Source organism: Malurus melanocephalus, unplaced genomic scaffold (assembly GCF_030028575.1).
Source record: "Malurus melanocephalus ecotype Western Australia unplaced genomic scaffold, MMel_1.1 scaffold_3, whole genome shotgun sequence".
NCBI classification, from domain to species: Eukaryota; Metazoa; Chordata; class Aves; order Passeriformes; family Maluridae; genus Malurus; species Malurus melanocephalus.
Window position 1 is genome coordinate 7269118 of NW_026623235.1, and position 23176 is coordinate 7292293.

The window sequence follows — 23176 nt, forward strand, 5'->3', positions numbered from 1 at the left end:
GTGCTCGCTGCCCCGGGCTGCGGCCGCGGGCGGCGGGGGGCGGTGACGTCACAGAGCCGCTCGCCAGCACAACGTTCCATTGAGCCGAGCGCGTGCTCGGGCGAGCACATGGGCAGCGGGGCCCGCTCTGCTCTGCTCCGCTCCGCGCTGCTCTGCTCTGCTCTGCTCTCGCTGCTCCCGCTCCGGCCCCAGCCCCGGCCCCCGCCCCGGCCCCCGCCCCGGCCCGCCCGACCCCTGCCCGCAGCGGGCCGCGGTGAGTACCGGGGCCGCAGCGAGGGCGGCGGGGTGCGGGGACAGGGGGGATTTATTAATTTATTCTGCTTCTGCCTTTACTTTCCCTACCTCCCCGCGTTGTTATCGGGGTCCCCGGCGGGGSGTGAGGGTCGCGGCGCAGTTCGGAGCCCGGGCGCGGAGGTAGCGTGGATGGGGGGAGGGGAGGGTGCCTTTCGTGTTATTTATTTATCTTTGTTAAAGCGCTGGGTCGCCCGTGGCCTAAAAATAGCACGCCGAGACCCGTGCGGTGGGGAGGAGACGGGCTCGCTCCGTCCGACGGCAAACACGGCCGCGATGGGGTCGGCGCGGCTCGGAGTGACCCGGGGCGATGCGCCCATCCCCCGCGGCTCCCCCCGCCCCGGGCTGCCGGACACGGGGAGGGACGGGGGAGGAAGAAATGGGTGCCCACGGTCCCGCGGTGTGGCGAGACCCCCGGGGCACGGAGGTGACGGGGGTGTCCCCGCGGTGCGGGCCTGGACGAGCCCTCTGCAAGTGCGCGGAAAATGCGCGCTGCGCGCAGGCCGGGGCGCGGAGCCGGCCTGGTGCCTGCCCTGCCCGCTCTGCTCCTGCTCCTGGTCAGTTCAGCTTTAACCCGCAGCCCTCGGCCACCCTCAGCGTGGGCAGCCTGGTCCTGAGCTGCGATCAGGAGGGCCTGAGGAATGCAATGGGATGATTCTTTGGATGTAACATGGACTGTTTCTACAAAGGATTTTTTAGGCCGTCTTTTCCTCAAAAAGTTGTTTAGGATTTTTGAGTACTTTAATAGGCCTCATTTTATGCCTAAATAATACTGAAGTGTTTCCATTGAGAGGGTGCTTTAGGACTTGTATCTCAGTTGGTTGCTGCATCTTAAAATACCATGCGGAGAAATCGCAGCAGAACCGAAAACTGAATCTGAGAGATGCTGCAGGCCTTCAGTGAGATATCTTTTTAATCCCATCCTTGTTGACAAGTTTAGACATGTTGCCCTGGCCACGGATCTGGTCAGACACAGTGAGTCGTGAGCCCTGCACTAGTTCCTCTTTACCAATTTGTTAAAAAATCTGCATTATTTAAGTCATTGTTTTGGAACAAAAGAGCTTTTCTGAGGGTGTATTAGAATATGCTAGCCATTGCTAGATACAAAAAATACAATATGGTTACAGCTGTATGAGATGGGAGTGTTTGGTTCTTCACTAGAGCAGAAATGCAATCTCACTAGTSCAGTTTGCACCAACTGCAGTACACTAGTGTGGATCATTTTAAKCGTACTTATATACATTGTTGCAAATTAGGATATTAAAAAAATGTAGCTCCAAAGTGTGGACATCCGTAATAAATAAGCGTCCAAGTCTGATATTTAGTCGTGTCATAAACATCCAATTTCCTTTCGACTGTGATTAAAAAAAAAATACTTAACAAATATGTGTGTTTTCCAAGCACGTGGGGCAGTAAGATGCTCTTTTGTGCTGGGAGCTGCATATCTCTGATAAATGTTAGCTTGCAGCCCAGGGAGTTTCAAGTGATTTTATATTCACTATGCATCATTTTAGGAATGCACTTATAACTTTATTCTTTCCCCTCTCTCTTTCYAAGTCAGGAGCATGACAACTACCTTAGGATTGCTGTAATTCTGATTGGTCTGTCGGTGCCTCTGTGCATTTTCAGTTAYGTTAAAGTAATTAGTGATACAGGTGCAGTTTGTCAGCCAGTGGAAACMCTTCCATCCCTGTTTGGGGTAAAATGCACACGTGTGTCTCACATCCCGGGGAGGCTCTGCCTGCACTGGGACAGCAATGGCAGTGCCAGCTCGCTGTCTGTGCACAGATTGGAGGATTTGGCATGGTCTGCATCTGCTCGCTGATGTCCAGCCTGCGTCAGAGCCGTCTGCAGCAGCCAGAGTAAGGAAGGGCTCGGGCCTGCYGCCGTCCCAGGGCCCATCTGTTGCAGAAAGGAATCCTGTGTTTGAATTAGTTTGTAAATTGGAATGTTGGCTTCCTAGGTGAAAGTGCATGCTTGGAATATAAGTTTGGCTAGAGCTGGTGGATTTCAGAGGTGATGGTGAGTTGTGTGTCCTGACAGCAGAAGTCTTCTGCTGCTCTGTTRTGGTGTGCTCTCCTCTCTGCCCCTGCTCAGCCGAAGCCTAGTGTTTTGTTTCATTAAGGATTTTTAGCTTCTAAAATTAGAACTTGTGCTTAATTCTTTGCAAGACTTGAGCTGTATCTTCCTGTTTTTAATCATAATGCTTTACAGAGGCAGCTTATGCWTTCTGGCTGTATATATTTCATTGAGGTTTTTAATGAGGAATTGCTGTCAGGGAAAGCCGATGTGGAGCAAGACTAGGGGAAAGAAAAGTCTATGTACTTTCAGGGTACAGGTGCATCTTGTGTATGTTTAGCACCTTTCAGCTGAATGTGTTCAGGGCATTATTACAATATCACTTTTTCTACAAGCCTTTCTACAGGCTTTTTCAGAATTGATGCTAATGCAGCTCTACGTGGAATTGCAAAGTCATACTTACAAGTGTGACAAAAAATAAAATAAAAAATAGTAATATTTTTCCCATTGGTYTGTGCAGACAATAGTGCTGGCAAGACATGGGAATATGCTGTTTTTTGTGACGTGGGAGATATTTCTGCTGCTTGCATGGTTACTGGGGGTTTGTCTTTTGCTCCCAGTAGATGAATTTAGCAGTCTGGTGTCAGGAACTCGTGGTGCAGTGCACTGCAGCTGTGTGCCAAGCAGTTCAGCAGTGCAAGTGACTCGGCCAGAACCTCAGTGCAGCCTCTGTTCTGTTCTCAGTGCATCACTGCTGGAGATGCTGGGATGGTGGGCATGTTGCCTGACCCCTCACTGCTGGCCCGGGGGCTGGCGGTGTGGTGTGATGTCCAGCTCTGCGAGCCAGGAAGGGTGCAGAGCTGCAAACTGAACTAGCAGAGAGGAAGATGCATACCTGGTCAGGAAGCTTTTGCCTTTTTGCAACGAGGTGATATTGATCTTATTTTGAAATACAGCACATTGTTTTCTGTCTCCTTGCTGGCTGGTAGCTTTATTACTGAATACCTGTGTAGTTCCTGGTGAAATTCATGGAGAGTAAGGAGGGAATAAAAACATAATTTGTCCCTTGGACTCATTATCACTGTGTGTAAGGCATGTTTTCCCCTGTCAGAGCTGCRTATGTTCCTGAGATTGTCCACCTTCTCATGTAGCAAAGTGCTCAGTGCCCTGGCAAGCAATGCTGCTGTGTGCCTGCATATGGCTTTCTTAGACCTGGGGGTGCTGTGCCTGCCATTTGCTTGCCTTGTGGGTACAGTTCAGTGGAGGATAGCATTTTTCTGAGCTACCAGTGTTGCAATAAAGCAGTGTTCTTGGTTCTTTCTCCCTGGCAAGTGCCAGAAATTGTTTAGAACAGGGCTTGTTGGTGGTGTTTTTTTCCCTGTCACTCCAAAGGGTGACATAAAAAGCACTGAGATGGTTACCTGGAGCATCAGCTCCCCTCAGCTGACCACAGCAGCCTGCAGTGACTCAAACACTGGGACCGGCCAGGTATTTGGAGTGATCTGGATGTGTGTGATCCAAACCATCCAGATGTGTATGATATAAATGTCTGAATGCATGCCTGAATGGTATAATTCATTATGTGTATTCAGAGTAAGGATGTGAATATCAATGTGGAATTCTATCCTACAAATTGGGGTAGRATATCGCGAGTACTGGGGGTATTCTGGTTGACCCAGGTTTTCTTGGCAGTTTTGTCCCACCCCTTCTGATGCCTGTGCTGTCACATCTTCACTGCAGTTGGTATCTTACACTTCCTTGTTGGGAGATACTACAATTAAATTTCCCATCACCTCAGAGGAAAAATGATTCATGAATTACTGCTGGTATGGGAATCATGCAGGAAGGTGCTTTTGAATGCAGCAGTGATAGCAGAGCTAGAGCCACTGCCTGGTAAATTCAAATCAGAAATGATGATGAATAAGAAATTAAAGGCAAGAGTGATTAGCTGCTGAAACAAATTGCCAAGGGATGGGGCAGGTTCTTTCTCTCAGTCATTTCCGCCTTAAAACCTGAGCCGGAAGAAGCAGTAGAAGAMCCTTTTTATAAAAATTACTGGACAGGTTCCTGCAAATCAGCTCATTACAAAGTTMATGGATGAGAGAGGGGAGGTTTGACCATGTCCCCCACTATGAAGTTTGGTTGTGTGGGCATTGGGAGCCCACCTGTGCTGCTGGGGAGTGGGCTGAACTGAGCTGGAATGTGTGAAGCACTCAGACAAGGAAGAGCAGCCCACAACCCTGGAAGGACTGTGGATTTGCATGGAAGAATGTTATTGCACAGTAGAGTGTGTTTGCCATGAGATATTTTGGAAATCAGCCTTTTGTCACCTCTTTTGCATGTCTCGGTCAGGCATATCCAGTGCCAGATCATGTACCTAGCTGAGAGCTGCAGGATCTTGAGAGCTTTTGAAGGGAGAGGTTTACATCACTGGGATTGTCATCTATGAGCTGGAGGCTTGTCCAGGCACAGGCCCCAGCTCCTCTTCTAGAGGTGAGAAKGAATGACAGAGAAGCCTAAAGAGAGCCCCAAAAGGCTCTCGTGTTAGGGGGAGAGGAGGTCCCTGCTGCAGGAGCAGTACTCAGAGCTGTAGGCTGTTTCCTTTAGAGGCTGGTGCRGATCAGAGCTGAGTGGCAAGAACACATCCCATTTAGTTTTTTKAAGCAGCTTGTAGAGATCCTCAGCACAATGTGGGTTGTGCTGGGAGCCCCTACAWTTTGAAGTGGTTCAATGCATGGATTTGAAGGTGAAAAACTTAGATMCAGAACTCCTAACCACCCATCACTGTCTTTTCTCCATTCAACTGGCCAGTCCAGTCTACCTCTCCCTGGCTGCCTCTGAAGGGCTGTTCCGTGCTGCCTGGCTTCCATGAGGACCTGCTGGCTGACTGCCTCATCTGTGCTTTATATTTATTGCTGGAATGCAGCTGGTTTACGGGTATGTCAGGCTAGTGGCACTATTGGTRTGGCTGCTACCTTTGTCATGTAGCAAAATCCTACAGCTTCGAAGTCATTCCCAGACAGGTGTGGGACAGATTGTCTGCTGCCTGCTTATGTACTGCATGTCTCAGGTAATTTTGTACCTTTTCCTGAATTCCCAATAGCGGGATTTAGGTTGCTTGCTTCACTTTTTTCCTCCCTGTCCGGGGAGGGGCATGTCAGGAGAACTAAAASTTTAGGTCTTTTCACCAGTGCTGCAGGAGTAGCATCCTGTGAGGAACTGTATAGATCTCAGCTGGTGTTGGGGAGCTACTGCCAGCAACTTAAAAAGGAGAAGAAAATCCCATTTAGGAAGACTGTTTTCTTAAAAAAGCAGCAACCTGCAACTCTTGATTAGCATTTTTTATTTTAAGGCCTAGATTTGATCATACTGCACCATCTCGAAAATGTTGGCTGAGCGAAATCCCAGCCGAAGTAAAATACATTGCATYGCCTTGCACAGTTCCCTGCCCAGGTAGGGAGCAAGCCCTAAATGCACAAGTGGAAGGGGCATGCTGGCTGTGCAGGGAACATGTGAAGCAGGAGGCTGGAGGTTGTTACTGCCTCTGTAGGTTTAGGAAAAGTGGCTTTTCCTGGTCGCCTTTCAGCGAGGTGCTGTGTCCTTGCAGCTTAGTGTCAGATCAGGTATTGCTGCCCCTGCCAGTGGTGCAGCACTGACGTTCAAGTGGTGTTGCGTGTGTGCTGGTTTGTGGTGGAAACAGCAATCCTGGGCTCCTGGCTGATCCTGTGGGATGTGGAGCAATCATCAAAGCCCAGACTGTGCTTGTATTGTTTGTATCTCTCTGACTGGATCAAGCTTGGGTCCCTCTTTGCTAATAYTGATGTTTGGTGTTATTATTATTATCCTCATCAGTGTAACCATCATTATTATTTTAAAAGCTGTGTTGTAAACATAATGCTTATTGTACAATCATGTAGACATGCTGTAGCAGTCTCTAGACATGATATACCAAAACCCCTTTATGCTTCAGCTATCAGTGCACTGGCCTGTGATTTAACACACACAGCAAAAAGCTACARTACATCCTTTTGGAAATATTTAGCAATGTTTCCAGCTCTGTTTAAATAATACCAGTGGGCTGTTTAGTTTTGGTCCTCCTTCATAAGAGTAGGAAAAACTGAAATATATTTTCCCTGAAGTTCTCCTGGGAGGAGAAAAGGCCAAGAGCTACATGCTATGGCATAGGCAACTGGGATGATGCTCAGGGGTTTTAGAAGATCATGTTTGCAGTGTGAATTGCTGGATCCTTGGATTTTTGGGTATCTCATGTCTGGTTCTGGCTTAGTTAGCTTTTGGGGGTGAGCAAAGCTTTACACATTGCTTAATTGCTAAAAAGGCTACTAAYGAAAATGTGCATGTGTTTGATGTTACAGAAGAAAATAATCAGCCTTGTTTATGAACTGGGAGGGTTCTTCCCACCAGCACATSTCTGTTTTTGTGGTAACTGAGGCAAAACTGAGAAGCTGAACTTGAGGTCTCAGTTTGTGAAAAAAGATGGAAGGAGGCCCAGCTTTCCTGAATACACAAGAACAGTAAATGAATGTGATTAAGATAAACAACAGGCACAGAGAAGAAACTGAAGTCTTGAGAAGTTTTCCTTATTTTGGTTTGTTAGCATGAAGACCCACCAGTTCTGCTTTTTACTGGCATCTTGAAAAGATGGTGGCAGTGATTGGCCATGGGGAGTATTTGGTGTCTCAACAAGCTGTTTTTTTCCCTCCAGCTTCTACTCTTCTGCTTGATTCATCTGCAGATGTGTTGGGGCAGCCACTCTCTTTTATATGGTTGTTCACAGCATAGAATAGCAGAGCTCTTAATTTCAGGTGGACCCTAATTTCAGAGCCTTTTAGAAATGTGTGAGCTCCTGTGCTTGACACAGCCAGAAATGGCAGGGATGAATTGTGTAGGTTGTTCTTTATGCAGGAGGTCTGGCGGCTGTAACCAACATAAGCAGACAGAAAAAAAGCTTTTGAAAACTGCTCACCAAGCAGCTCTATGTTTCAAGTGCAAATGTTGAATGTCTGGAAATAAGAGCTTCCCTATCTCCTATTTTACTGTGACAGGTAAGAGTGAGTACTGGCTTTTCATGTTTCATAGTAGTCAATGCCCGTTCTTCATGTGGAGGAGGGAAAGGGAAGTTTGTAGTGATTTTACGATTTAATTTTAAGGATAAGCGTGTTGAGTACAATATACAGGTTACTAGGGGCTAGTTTCAGTATAACTATCTTTGAGACAGGTTGTAGCCAGTTCAGAGCTCAAGATGTTGCCATTAGCATTAGGCACAGCATTATATTTCCTAAGGGTTCTGCCTGTACCTCTCTGTTGGTACCCACTGTCCCTGCTTCCCTCATAAATCTTGATGACCTGAGAGACTTTGAGCAAATATTTTATTTTGCARGATATTTTTAATGACTTGTAATGAGTATTTTCTTGGGTACTTTTATGAGACAAATTACAGTAAATAGGATTTAAATTCTGTACACCCCTCTGTTAATTAACACCACCTCATGGATTACAGCAGTGTGGTAGTGCAATTTATGACGGGGATCCRGCAACATCCACTAAGACTGGGAGAGCTTACAATTGTTCTTGCCGATGCATTTCACCTTCTTCTAATAACATTAGGAGTGCTAATTGTTCGTAGTGATAAATACCTGTATCTTGTTCCGCTTATAAATTCTGGATGCTGAGCAGATAAAAATGTTGTCTCCCCAGTGGCRACAGAAAGACAGCTCAGGCTCGTGAAAGTACAAGATACCATCAGGGATGGGCTGGCATGTGGAATTCACGCTCTCTTGAAAATCAGTGCTAAATCTGTTTAAGACTTTCCTGAGGCGTGACAAAGCCTGTAGACCCATGAAATACTGCTTATGACATTAATGTTTAATTTAAGATATTTAGGGATTTCGATGCCCATTAGAAGCTGCCAAGTGTTAAGGCTGAACTCCTGTGGCTTCTATTTCATTGGAGGCCTGGCCAGCAGAGCAGGTCTGCACAGAGGCTTCTGACCTCCTTCCACAGTGGCAGGGCATGGTGGCACCAGGAGTCTGAAGTCATGTGTCAGGTCTTTGAAGTGGCTGGTACCACAGGAGAAATGATGAGATTGCCTCCTGCCACCAGTCTTGGCACCTGGAAACCCACACAGCCTTCCAGCAGATGACCTGGCTGGGCAGCCCAGGCCCAGGTGGCCACAGTGGGAAGATGGTCTGTGTAACCTTTCTGTACCCAGCAGCTGCCAGGGAGCCAGGTTCCTGAAGGCTGTTGGCTCTTTGATGAGGAGCAGCTCTCTGTGCTCCAGCAGTGCCCAAGAGCATGAGGAAGGTGGGGAGGAGCCTGCTGCTGCTATCCTGTCCACAGCTSGTTGGTTGAGTGTGAGGTTTAGGARTGCTCTTGACTTTCTCCTGCTGCTAAACTTTCATCTTTTGGTGTTTCTATCGTTCATCTCTGGCTGTTTAGCMGGTCCAGTACCTCTTTGTGGGAAGAGTCCTGGTCTTGGCCTTGACATTTGCTGTCTTGGCTTGACATCAGCAGTGACATACTTGTGTAGGGAGSGTGTGGGTGAAGGGAGCACCAGCCCAGTCTATCCAGAAAGCTGCAGCCCATCTTTGCTGTGTGCCTTTCTTTGCTGGCTTCTGTTGGAAATACAGATAAAGTTTTGAGGCCTTTTGTTCTGTTGTTACTGTGCTCCCTGAATTGCCTCAGGTAGCAGGAATATTGCTTAAAACTTTGTGCCAAAGGCCATAGGAACTTTCTCCAAGGAAATGAAGCTCTGCTCTGTGAGGGTCTAGTTTTGCATAAATTGTACAACCCTGAGAGAAAAGGATCACCACAAACCTCATAATATTCTGCTCCAAGTTATGTTCAGCTGAAGGTCCTTTTCATAAGTGTAGAAAAATGTTTTGTACGATGTTTAAAGACAGTTAAAGAACACACAAGCAGAGCAAAACAGAACAGCTCCACTGCTGGGTTGAAGAAAAGAAGAGAAAGATCATTTATCAGATGTTAGTTCATCAGCTAATGCAGTACCCAAAAGATTATATAGTGATGACTGCAGTGTTTAAACAGCACTGAGAAAAATACATTTGACTGCAGTTCCAGTTACCTGTGGTGATTTGAGCCTTTAGGAATATAAAAAAAAGTTAGTAAATTGCAATATTAAAGTATGGGCTCAGATATCCTTAGCTCTGCCCTCCTTTTCTTTACCCATTTCCAAATAGGATTAAGTATCAGAAATTTTCTGCAGTCACAAGACTGATTTGTAGCACTTTTGCTGCACTAGCAGGTCAAAGCAAGCTCTATTATCTAGCAGATGTGTTAAATCTTAAATTATTATTTTTTAAAACTATGTTGTCTCATTTATCACCTGGGATGGTCTCACATATTCCAAGTTAAATAATGTAGGATTCTTGTTTCCCATCTGTTTTGTCTGTCTCAATGTGGGATATTTAAACAAACCAGCAGTTAGAAGAGGAATCTTGAAGTCAAGATCATGGTGGACATTGTGGCCACTTTAGTTAGGGGTTATTTTTGTGTGGTTTGATGGATGTGGTGTTTCTGATGTGGGCTACTGCTTACTGCTGATTGTTTCAGTAATGGGGGATCTCTACACCATATCCATTAGTGGTTTAAGCGGGAGTTCAGAGAACAGGGAATAGCTGGGTCTTTGCTCGTGCTGTCTTGTGGTTGACCCCTTTCCAGCTTCCTGTCTAAAGCAGGATTCTTAYATGTGCCCATCCAGGATTGCCATGTATGGTGAGTTGACAGTGCCTCTTTTGGCAWGGCTCCATTATGGTCAGCCTGCCTTATTTGCTTCTGCTTTCTATCTATATCTCGGTTTTACCCTGGGTCATTGGGTCTCTGGGACAGGGTCTGACCTTTCTGTTCTATTTTTATATAACATCCAGCTCAGATGCGTTTGGTATCTCAAGCTCTTGGTGGTGCTGTATGTAGTGCCAATAACTAACAGGGCTGATATTCCTCCTGGGCATCTGTGGCTGTTTGTGCACATGATGACCATAAACACACTGCTGTGGAGTGCTGTAGAGTGAATTTTTGTGCATAGCTCCTGTGTTGTTTCATCTCTGAATAGCAGTAAGAGTGGCAGCCAGCTTGGTACAAGGAGTGTACAGAAAGCATTTCCATGCCAGTGCTCAGTTCTGACCTGGCTGAGGTGAATGTACAGACTCACAGAAATCATGAAATGGTTTGGGTTGGAAGAGACCTTAAAGATGTGTAGTTCCAACTCCCTTTCTGTGTGCAGAGGCACCTTCCACTAGAGCAGGCTGCTCAAAGCCCTATACTGAGTGACCATGAACACTTCCAGGAGTGGGAAATCCACAGCTTCTCTGGGCAACCAATGCCACCACACTCACAGGGAAGAATTTGCTTTTGTTCAAGGGAGTTTAAATAAAGCGCATGGCACATTTTTTCTACTTGTGCTTGTATGAATATATCTTATACAAATAACACATCTATATATGTTCCTTGTATTTTATAGATGTCTAAACATATGTGTGAAAGCATAATTGCCTGTGTATCTCTAGCTTTGCTTCTTCCTCCTGGTTTCTCTCCGCTTCTTTGTTTCTGTTCCACTTTGTATTTGAGTGCTATGCCTGTGGTGTTTTTCGTAGGCCTGTTTCCTTTTTTTTTTACTTTCTTTCCCCTTTCTTTTCTGTTCTGGCTTTTTATTCTTTACCTTCTTGTCCACATATTTCTGCTCCAGGTTGATTTATGATTTCTATTCTGTGTGGCTTCTTCTTTCTCTCACTAGGGCAGGTTGGCCAAGCGCCCYGTTGACCTCACCGTAAACCCCAAGAGTTGGTGGCCTGAGAATGATGGCAGCTATGACCTTATTTCTTGGAAAAAAGGAATAAGAGAGTTGGAGCTGCTCTCATTTCCCYTCTTGCTAAATGATTCTCAGCCTGAATGTTTTGGTTTCCCTTGCCTACTCTGGATTGCAGCTGCTGTGGCTGAATAGATGTTTCTCAGATCTGATGGTTAACAATGAAATTGAGGTTGATGGCCACAGTGCTTCTCCCCTGCACCTCAGGCTCAGTGGTGTTCCTTCCTTGGTGGGTGCAGTCTGYACTCCAAGCACACACTCTGCATTCTGTTTATTACCTCTTACYTTTCTGCTGCTAATTTTAGTAGCCTTCTGTGTCATGCTGCAAGCCCAGTGCTTTTCCACCTGTTTACAGCCCTGTTTCTGCCCTGCGAGGGGCTGAGACCCTGGTTTGTGGTGGTTCTGCAAGGGCTGCCWTGCCTGATGGCAGAGCTTGTGGCTGTTGAAGAGTTGAACTGGTGGGTTTCTGTGTGCATTGGGGATGGCTCAATCTGAGCAATGCCCATCCCTGTGAGAAGATGCTGCCCAGGAAGGGCTGGTGGGTAGAATCGGGAGCAGGAGCTGGGGATGCATCCTGTGCAGCGCTTCCCAGTCTGTGCAAGCAGGGAGTGCTGCCAAGCTGCCTCTTTGAGGGGTTCACTTGTAGATAATAAAACAGCGTTTYGACTGCTTTCGATTATAGAAACAGAGAGATCTGAAATCGGGAAGGGCTTTGATGTTGGTGATCTGAAGAACATGCTCAATATCTCTTGACAGCAGACATTTTATTCTCAGCTGCATCAGCCTTGCAGCAAGCACATTGGTTGGGTGACTTTGCTTGCACAGCTGTTTTGGGTTTTTTTCCCCCCCAAAAAATTCCAAGGGCTCAGCACTGCATTTCCCACCCTGGAAAGCTGACGCTTCTAAGCCCCAGTTTGTGGCATTGGTTATTTTCTGTGCATGGCAATTCCTGAACGTGCCCAGCCAGCGCTCCCAGGGGGTCAGGCCGGGTGAGCTCTGCTGAGTGTGGTTTAGGCACACAGGCCTGTGGAGGGACTTTCCTTCCAATAGGTGGAAAGATTTTTTTTTTTTTCCTTCTTGGAAATATGTAACCCGAGCAGAAAATTTCAAGGGATGTCATCAAGGTGAATAAACAGAAATCATACYCCAGACTGTTCCCTTCATGTGGCTGATGATAATACATGAGGCTTCTTATGTGAAATCTGAACACTCAGTGTCGTGTTTCATCCAGGATGACGCTTCATTTTTTTTTCCTTTTTCCCCCTCTGCAGTGCTGACTTTCACAAGTGGTGCAAGTGTCCTGTGCCTCTCACCCCCACCCCTCTGACCCCCTTGGACAAGGGGCTATTTCAGGCCATGCTTGTAACCTGATCCTGCTGATGCCTCTTGCACCCAAGGATCATTTAGTGAGAATTGCTAGGGTGATTTGCTATTCTCAAGACACTTGGGCCTGATCCTATTTCCCTTGCTTGCTTGGGATCTTTTTTGCCCTGGTTTAGTTTGGCTCAGGAATGGCCTGTTTATTTCCTTATGAGTTTGATGCTGTCAGTCCACTGAGCACAGCGGTGGCACCTGAATTTCTCTAATAGTGCAGCCTCAGGGTGGATCACTGATCGACACTAGTTGACTTGGGGATGCCAAGGACCTTGGAATGCTTAAGGAGCAGGTCATTGCTGAGGTAACCTGTCAGACAGCTCAGAAAACTTGTTTCTAAAGTCAGATCTACCTCATGCTGAGCTGTCACTGTGCAGGTCCTCCCAGATCCAGTGGGGAGGCTTGCAGCACTGCTGGTCTTACATTTTTGGTAGACTTGATCTACTGGGACAGATGCTTAGTTGTTCTTAGCCAGCATCCTATCTCTGGCCCTGGTAAAAACAAACCAAACCAAACTGTGGGTGAAATAGATGGCTAAAAAGTAGCCAGGTCATATGAACCGTTTTCTACCACAGCATTTCCAACTCATGTTGGCTTCTGTCCAAGTCATGCCTGCTCACTGGAGGGCTTAGTGATGAGTTGTAGGTGGCAGATTCCAGCTAGTTTACAGCATCTGAACAAATAAATCTTCCCTTTCTTCCCCTCCAGYATCTAAGTGTGTGGCCTTTGCTACTTTAATGTCTCCTTTAAGCAGCTTAAAAGTTTTTCTAAGTGAAATATATTTCTGTGCTGCAGTTCAGAGATAAATATAGCTGATGAGCTGAAAAAAGGCCATAGTATGTGTTATGTTGCCTTACCCAGTATTTTTTTTTCTTTTTGTGGTGATTCTGTGTAACTCAAAATGGAAAAATCTCCTGAAAGATGTTATTTTTCCTGTTTAAAGAAACTGCATGCCAGAATACTATTCACTGCCTTATCCTGCAACCAGGAAAGGATTAACCTCCCACCCCTCTTCTCCAGCCCAGCGCTGTGTGTTTGGAAAGCAGGCGCGTTTGCAGCTGAGCCAGCTCTAATAATAATAATAATTCTGGTTGAGAAGCAAAGAACAGCCTGTGATTAGCAAAATAACTATTGCAGAGTATATAAATTGTGAGGTGGGGTTTTGACAAGGCGAGAGGAGTGCACATGGCAGCTTCCTGGGGTGGCAGTGGACTCCTGTCTTCCTGTTGACGGTCTCCCTGTAAAGCTGGGTGCAGGAACTGTGTGGAGCAAAACATGCTTGTAAAATGATGATKGCTTTTGAGTTTTTCCAGTAAATTCTGGTGATGAAATAACAGCCAGAAAACTTGTAAATAAGGGTTTTACATGGWGCTCTGCTCCCTGGAGTAATTTTTGTTTTTAAAGTTTGGATGCAGTTGTTGGATATGTTTTCTACGCTTGCCAGGAGGCCAAACTTTGACTATCTGTTGGCTCTGGARCCTAAAAAATAGCCTAGGAACCCTTCCAAAACTTCTCCTTCCTGGGTGCTGGTTTAGATCTGGGTCAGTGGGATGGAGAAAGATGTCWCTATTATAGGACTCTGCTCTGACATGTATAAAGGCAAGTTTTCAGCTCAGAGCTGGTGACTCGTGTCCTTAAAATCTAATCTGTCCTGCTGCCTAAGAGCGAGCAGAGCATTTTATGCATGCTTTCCCCTCTGTGCTTGGTCAGCAAGGACAGGGTTTCTCCCAGTTAGCCACTGTGCTGGAGCTGCTGGCCCTGGGCAGGTTGGGAGGTGGCTCTGGGTGCACACAATTGCCATCGGCCATCACTGGTGTGAGGCTTCTGGGTAGAGCTCACCCCAAAGGCAGGCCCAGGGTCAGGGGCTGATGGARCTGATCTAGCCCAAATAACCCAACAGGTCTTGGGAGATGCTTCCTTAGGATGGTGGCAGTATAGGCATCCCCAGAAAGCCAGCCTGTGGATGGACCTCTGCTACTTGCACAGTTTATGTACCCTCCCTTTTCGTAGCATAATTCATCTGCAAATAAATATTGTACCAATAGAAACAAGTCTCTAAAAGTAGGTTTAGGCTAAAATGAGTAGGGGGTATTCTTATGTCAGTCTAACTGAAGCCAGAAGCCAGATCAGTCTCTTCCAGACTGCCTTAAGTGTTTGCATTGGACTTGTACAAGTAAGGCTTGAATCTTCCCCCATGATGCTTGCTACTGTAATAGACAAATAATAATAATTTTTAATAAGTGCCTTAGTTAGGTTTGTTTTACTTGAGGCAAGCAGGTGGAGTGCWTCCTTTGTTCTGTCTCATCCTTTCTTTGTTGTGATTTTGTGTTTTTCTTTCCTGTATCTCTTTTGTTGTCAATAATCAGAAGGACATGTATGTCTGTGMATGTTTGTACAACTATGGATACACATGCCACACATTCACACACACTTACCTTAAGCTTTTTCTGTATTATACAATACATACTGCTTTTCTTCTGTGTCAGACAGCTGGTGTTGCCTGCATCCAACTAAACAAGCCACTGAGTTAATACAACCATGGAAAGTTCAGGAAACCCAGTGAACGTTTTTCTAATAAGAGGATATTCTGGCCCTCTTGATAATCAGCCCCCCATTGTAAAGTCATTTTGAGTCAGAGGTTTAAATCTTTGTTCCAGTGGAAAAGTTTTTTATGGGCAGCGCAAACAGGCGTTACATTCTGGGTATTTTTTTAGCATAGTTGCTTAAAATAGCACAGATTCTGAATCCAAGGGAAGAGAGAAAAGTTGAAACAATAGAAATCATGGTTTGGTGGCACAAACTTTTTGCCCCACCCCAGCCCCTGCTAGAAATCTGGCAGAGGCACCAGGCTGGGTTTCCTTGCTGTGAGACACTGAATGCTGATGATTGCTCTGGGCAGTTTGGTTTCTGTCCCTGCTGGTGGTCACCCTGCTTTCATTTTGAGGATGTCACAGGATGGCTGTGGAAGTAAAAGCTATGCCAGTTTTATGCAGATTTATTCCCTTGCTTCCTGCATCCCTCTTGTATTTGCAGGCAAAAGGCTTTTCTGGAAAATGTGCATTTTGGAAACATGTCCCCATGATTTTACGTTTTGACCCCTTTTCCTTTCCCTTCTTTMATACTGTGAGTAGGACATCCCCAAATGGGTCCAGTTCCTCCCACTAGTCCTGCACAGCTTACTTTACTCATTACCTTTGTTTTCAGTGGCTGGGTTGCCATGGCAGCAGCAGCCCTGAGGATAATGATTTTGTCATGGCAGATCAACAGAGTCCATACCTCAGGGAAGGTGTGACTTGTGTGTTGATGAGGTGGCAGATGGCTCTGAGGAGACCCAGGTCAGGTCAAGGTGAGCTGGGAAACCTATCCTAATTTTCCTGTGCTGCACAGGRTGCTCCTGGATGCATGGTGGGTTTTTTGCCAGCAGCATTGCTGCGATGGAGCTCAAAGCTCTTAAATCTTCTTTTGCTCTTCATTCCTGAGYAGTCTGCTTCTGAAAGGTGGCCATGCATCATTTTCTGCGTCCCCTTCTCATGCAGATGCTGATGCTGGCTGGGTACCACTCAGATGTGGCATTATCCTCGCACCTGCTGTGCTGCAGGTGATGRATGTGCTGCCTCCAGAGCAGCCTCTCCTTATCCTTGCAGGTCCTTGGTGGGGACCTTCTCCTGGCAGGTGGGAAGGGYTCTCCTCTTATCTGCCCCCTACTATCTTGGTGCATACCTCTGTAAGCACTTCACCTGAGTAAACAACAACGGCACTTTGATTGCTGCTTTATCGCACAGGAATGGCAGCCGTGGTGCAAAGAGCTTTTACACCGAGCAGAGGCTCAGATTGCCATTGCTCGGTCCCAGGTACTTCMTTCTTTCCCCTAACTGATACTGAAACATTCTTCCAAAATTAAAAAGTGACAGCAATCTTAYTCTTTCCCCTAAATCAGTCCCTAAGGATGGAGGAACAGCAAGGTTAGCATCTGGAGCTGACTCATTTATTATTGATGATGCCTTTAAATGATTAAACTAATTTTCCTTGCATTATTTAGGGAAATTATGATATTCATCATTAATGGAAAGATGTCTGGGGAAATGTGTAATTCACAACTGTAAATACCTTCTCTCCTTTTGTCACTTGCTGCCTGTCTTCTCCCAGCTCTTGTTTGTCATTTTGGAGTCCATATTTGTCCTTCTGTCAGTGCCTCCTGCTGCCTTCCTCCTTGATGTAGGTGACTTGTGGTTGCATAAGGGTGAGGTGACTTTTATTCTAGACAGGTGACTTAATTTTCAGTGTCACCACTACTTACATAAGGGATGTAGTAATCTGGATAAGGAAATAAGGTTTAGAAACTCTTAAGTACGTTTAAGAGCTCTTTCTAGCAAATGTTATTCAGAGTCATGTTCTTTATATTACTGTCAAGGATAACTGGAAGCCTGAACAACCCTGGCACTAGTTCTGCTTATCTCCCTACGATACGATACAGTATTATAGCCAGGGTTTATTGCAAAATGAGGCATTGTTAACAGATAATGTGGCTGTGTCAGGGTAGGCTTCCCTCTGCATAATATGGGAGTCCCTTTGCACCAATTAGTTTTACTGGATCCTTTGCACACAGCAGAARCCCTGTTTAGAGGATGTAATTTTAAACATGAAAGTGTAGTTTTTAGCTTACTTGCTGGCCCACAGGACATCAACGTCCATCAGTGAGGCTTGGGTTGCCCTCCATATAGTAAATTCGTTCTTCAAAGTCATTAATCTAAAAGCTATTTTTAAAAGAAGAGGGTATTTAGCTGGAATCTCAATTGTTAATATTCAGTCTTTTGGCAGAAACTGTATGTCTACCTCATGCAGAGTGGTCTTGAGAGGTGAGGTGAACAGGAGGAATGTTAAGTAGCTCCAGGCTATGTTGGGAGATGAGAACCTCAGCTTCAAAGGGGTTTATGGAAAGGCTGAAAAATCGGAGTCTGTGCCTTCCTCTAGAGCATGCAAAGCAGAAATAGCCTTAAGCATTAAAAAAAAAAAAGTCTAGGTGAGAGGTTCCACCCCTTCATGCTTTTTCCTGCTTTTACTAAGCTTTATTTCTGGTTTTCAGACTTTAAAATCATTCCTGTAGGAGCCTGGAAAAAGGTTCATGCTTTTCTAACTTCTCCCCATAGAGCTCTGTAAGGGAAAACAATCTTTTTGTTACTTTTTCACTCTGTTTCATTGACATGAAAGGCCAGAGTAGGTGAGAGRTGCTTCTCACCTGACATCTCAAGCTTGAGTGCCCTTCCAGTGTCTTTCTGGTGTGAGTGTGGCAGCACAAGCAGGGACCTCACAGGTGTGTGGCAGCCTGGGAATGCAGTGATTTTGGAGTGGGCCTGGATGAAGGTTTCTCAGCCTTTTTTGTACTCTATGTTTTATAATCCTCATCCTTTGGGCYGGCTGCTGAACCCCGAAGCACTTGCTTATGCAGGGCACTGCGGTGGTTCTGGGTGAAACCAGGCCCCACTCCCTCGCTTTCGCTGCCAATCGGTTCACGTCCAAGAACATAAGGATTTATTGTTTTTTTCTTTTATTCCACCTAATCTCTCTACAGAGGCTCTGTTTAATATCTTACCCTTGTTTGAAATGTGGAATTCATCTGCTGCTATTATTATCCCAGCACAAAGGGGCCACRAAACTCTTACTTGGTTCAGCCCAGCCCGAATCGGTATGTGCGGGGGATCCTGGCTGTGGGATGGGGCTGYCCTGGCCACACCTTCAAAATGAAGTTTTTCCCCTTATTCTGCAGCTACAGATCCTTTTCCACTAAAAATTGTGAGTGGGGTGGGAGGGTGCACAAGATGGTTCTGGGAGCCTCATTCCCTGAGGAATCTTTCATCACCAGTGGTATGGAAAGTGCAGAGGAGTCATAGGGTGGTTTCCCTAGCTAGAAACTTCTCACACAGCTCCACTGTCTTGCTTCTGGATTCCTTCCCAGCAAACTAACCCATCCCAGGAGCTAAACTGGGTCCTTTCCAGATGCTTCTTGTAATCTTCTTGTCACCTTCTCGTGAYGGGCAAATGACTGCCACCTCTCTGTAGTTGCAGTCCTGCACCTCGTCGGAAGCGCTTGGCAGGCAGCTGTCCCCCGTGCTGTGGATAACATCACATTTATCCCCTTTATTCTGGGCTGTGCCTGCACTCACAGCCGGTCATGGGGCTGTGCTGCCTTTGCCAGTGCTGAGCATCGTCACAGCCACGTGGTCCTGGGGTGCAGCACTCGCTCCCTCCAGCCTCTGCTTTGAGGGGGGAAGGAAGGGAAAAATCCCCTGAATTCTTCACCTCTGACTGCAAAGGGCAATCATTTAATGGGATTTTGGGCAGAGGGAGYCCAAAAAGGTTAGGCTGTTCTGCATTCCTTCCCAGCAAACTTTAACCCATCCCAGGAGCTAAACTGGATCTGAATCTGGGCCATGAGGCTGTACCGGATGAGTCACGAGGAGAGGAATAAAAAATCTCTGAGTCATAATCCCTAATACTACAGAGTAGATTTGCTCTGGGGTGTTTTTGTGTTCCTATGTGCTGACTAATGTGTGGAGAAGCAGTGAGAGTCCTTTCTCTGCTCTTTCACCCATGAARAATGCAGCCCCGTGTCCCCCTCCTCGCCTCCATGACTTACCCAAGCCTGGAGTCAGCTGAGCACCGCTCACCCTGCTCAAAAGCCCCCAAATGCCAGTGGCAGCAGGGTGGGCTCTGGCACTTTGCCAGCTGCAGGGACGTGCCAGGGCAGGACCGTGTGCTGGCAGCTGTTTGTGCCCCTGTGGCTCTGCCACCACTGTCAGTGGGGGGGACAACCTTGAAATGCCCCATCTTGGAACGGGCACCTGCTCTTTGAGAGTCTGAAAGTGATTTATGGACGGGGATTTATGGAGCACAGTGGCAGCCACCCAGCACCTACAGCTCACTGATCTAAATAACCTGAAGTTCTAGCTGTCATCTCTCTGGAGATGTTCCTACAGCTTGCCTGAGCMTAAGACCCCAAGAAATTGAAATGAATGCATTCTTAGAGGACATGTCAGTTTTGCCATTTTACTCTGTCAGCCAGCTCTGATTGTACTTGCAGATTCAGATGGCACCATGATTCCTCCTATCTTAAATTCATTTTTATTAGATCTCCCCTAAAGACCTGTATAAAATCAATACTCATTTAATAAAATATACCTGCCCCTAGTCCTTTTCTTGAACTATATTGTGGCCAGGGATGGAGTRTTAAACTGAATCCCTGGGACTTATTGACAATGGCAGCAGCATTAAGAGGCATCAAAACCCCCCAGAGATGTGGTTGAGAGACTGCAGGGAGTCAGGTTGTGGGTGATGCAGTGGGTTCTTCCGGAAARGGCAGCTTCCTCCTTGGGACCCAAAGTCTTGTTATTCTAACTGATTAATTTCCTGGATGTGGTAACTGGTTGACATTTTTTATATTACCAATATGAACTGCTGGTTTAGACTCTGTATTATTTTAGAAATTTTTTTAGTATTTTCTTTGCCTAAAGAGTGTAGAATTGAAAACTGGATGCACACTTGTACTTACGTACAGAAAAGTGGTGCAAGAGATTGCAATTTCAGTGAGCAAAGTTATCTGTTGGAATATGAGGCTGTTCTTTTTCCTTGCAATGTCCTTAGTTAATTTTTCATTATCACAGGTATTGGTGATAGGATAAATGTTCCTCCCCAGAGCTGGTAACATCCTTATCCAGGAGTTGCAGCRCGGAGTTTGTAGTGCTGGATCTGAGGCCACTTCCCGTGGGTTTTGTAAACCTTAAACTGCTCTGATGGAGTGACAGTCTGCACTGTGAAGTTCATACATGGTTTTGTTTGGGTTTTATACCTGCTCTGTAAGGTTATTTTTTGCTTCCCTTAATGGTGTTTGCAACCTCTCTGCAGGAAAAGAGGAGGCAGCATTTTGGAGGGCAGTGCATGATTGGGTGGTGCARATATCACTTATGGGAAGTTATGTTATCCACTCCCTTGCTGCTGAGTACAGCCCTTCTGCTGGGCAGCCCAAAACAGGAAAAAATAAAACTTCTTCAGCAGAAAAAAAGGGTTTTTTTCTGTTTTTTCTTCCCCACTGCCTCCTTAGTACTCTTTCCAAATTAATTGCATTTCRTCAGCAGAACTACAGAGGTTGTGGCTGTGGGTGTATTTTGAACATTATTTTAATTYATTTTTCATCATTTCACAAGCTCCTGGGACACAAGATCCATCTTAAATATGGATCAAGCCAAGTCAAACATGAGATGCCTTGGTTTCTTGTCTGTAGAAGTACCAGATATGCCTTTGGATGTGAGGAYAGGGAATTTGCAGGTCTCTGGATATGGATTTTTCCTTTKTCTTCTTTTGTGCTTATGAGATTCAAGGGGGAATCTAAAAGGAAGTTTTAGTATATTAAAATGAATTTTTTCTTATTTAAATATTACAACATTTCTGTATATGCAAAGTCTTCACTGACTTGAAATTTAATTCTGTAATTTTTTTTTAGCATCACTACCTGTAGCAATGCAGATGTTGGAATAAGTGCTCTTACACTGCTTTGCTGACCTGGAATGCTGACAAACTTTTCCAAATCAAATCCAGCACCTTAACATAGGATTACACCACCAGCCTGTCTGGTTTCTGGCTCGGGTTGCAGCCTGAGCCAGCCTTGCCTGCTGAAGTGCTGTGACCTGCGATGCTGTGATGGTAGCAACCCCTGCCAYATGAGCATGCAGAGAGGGTGAGAATGTTTTAAATAAATATCCATCCAGCTGAGCCTCGTCAGGGGCCTGAAATGAGAAGTGGATTGCCTTTGCAAACATCCCCATTCCTCATAAAAAATCTAAATAAAATTAAACTAATTAGATTTGTGCACCCCGGCATGTAGATGGCCAAAGATGAGTGTGTTAAAGCAGATGACACAATCTCAGCAGCTTTACTGGAGGGGGGAATGTATCCTTGCTGCCAGGCTTTGATAGAATGAGGGCAGACCTCTAAGGTGCTGATGTTTCTGCTTTGCCTTATATTTGCATATTTCCCTGTACTTTCACAGAGCTCCTTGCTAGCAAATGGTTATCCAGACTAATCCTCAGCAGTTTGGGGCCGTCACTGGCTGTAATTTCCTGTCTGGAAGGGTGGGAGGTTCCTGCTAAATGAGGTTTTGTTGAAGGTGGAGCTTCTCCAAGAGATTGGACCACCTCCACCTGGGACAGCCCAGCCATGCACAGCAGGACCTGTCTAAACTCAGACTSATTATATTCCAGAGTACACCTGGGTGCTGAATCTGGATTAAAACCAGAACTCCTGGTTATTCCTGACCAGCGGCAGCTGGAGCATTTTAGGGGATATATCCTGTGGTTTATTGTGCTGGGGTGGCTTGGGATTTGTCTCCAGCTGGTTGCCCCTGAGCTTCCTGCAGGCTGGAGCACCTGTGCTCAGGTTTTCCCCTAAGTCCTCGGTGCCAATGAGGCATATTTCAGCTTGAGTAGAGGCAGTGCTGCAACTATAGCTGTGTACAGACAGGCTTTCCTGTTTGCTTGGCTGAGAGTTTGAAGGCAAAACTGGGGTCCCAAGTTTTCTGTGGAGCCTGTGGGACCCCTCAGCAGATGTGGATGGAGAGACCTCCCTGCCTTGCAGGGAGCTGGGGGTGCCCTGGCTGCTATAAACCCGCTGATCTCATGAAACCTTTGCAGCTCCCGAGTCAAGCCTTACGTTAGAAGGCAGTGGAATACAAGAAATGAATCTGTTTGTGTATCCTGGTGGTTGTATCAGAGCCACGAGGGATGTCCAGAAGGAAAYGGTGTCACATGCTGGCAAAGGCATCAGCCGCATTTACTGGCTTAGCTGAGATCTGGTCATTGAAAATCTGCAGCTGAAAGGCTGAACTATGAATCTTGGACTTGAAAGTAATTTTTATCTAAACACAGGGATCTGAAAGCTGGAAACCTATCAAAGGTACAGGCAAAGTATCTGAGTACCTTCGAAAACAAACGGCTTAGAAGAACACTGATCAGTAATTCCTAAGACAGCCCAGACAAATGCTGGAAGTATTTAGGGGATAAGAAACTAGAGTGTGTGATACAGCAGGGGGATTTCAGGGCAGTGGGATGGATATGCATTGGCAGGTGGTAGGGACATCTCTCTATATGCATTGAGGAGATACTGCATTTATTGCAGCATGCATCTGAAGGGCTTTCAGTAGTGGACAAGGTGATGGAGCTTTGCTTGTGCTGACCAAAAGAGCAGAAATCAGTGGAAAACTCTGGGAATTCTTGTCCTTGGAGAAGTGGAAAAGCCCTCTCTGTCACACTGTAGTTTAGTCCTTGCTGGCAGTTGAGACTTGATGTGTAATTTATGTTGGTGATAAATAGTCCAGTGCAGAGAAATGGTTCCCTGTGATGGGGAAGCCTCCTGTCCTCAGTGCCATACCTGTAAAATGGGCTAAATAATAGTTCTTTTCTCTGCAGTAGGTTTTTAAACCCCTGGGTTTCCAGAGTGCCCTGTTAAATGTCCAGAATGAATTTCCTATCAGAGAGGATGGTTTTAAGAGTTGTGGCACCTTGGTGGTAGAGGATAAGCAGCAGCCAATTAAGAAATACTTCCCAATGAGAGGAGGAACACAAGAGTCTGTAATGCTGCTTGGATCATGAAGATCTCTTCCTT

At 46.0% G+C, this 23176-nt stretch overlaps 1 long non-coding RNA gene across 3 annotated transcripts in view; it reads left to right on the plus strand.

The window, feature by feature from the left end:
- The first annotated feature begins 194 nt into the window (after positions 1-194).
- Positions 195-23176, plus strand: part of LOC130575002 (uncharacterized) — a 127259-nt gene continuing 104277 nt past the window's right edge. For all 3 annotated transcript variants that reach the window (XR_008965507.1, XR_008965506.1, XR_008965505.1), the window contains exon 1: positions 195-253. This is a non-coding gene — a long non-coding RNA (uncharacterized LOC130575002). The remainder of the gene's footprint in view (positions 254-23176) is intronic.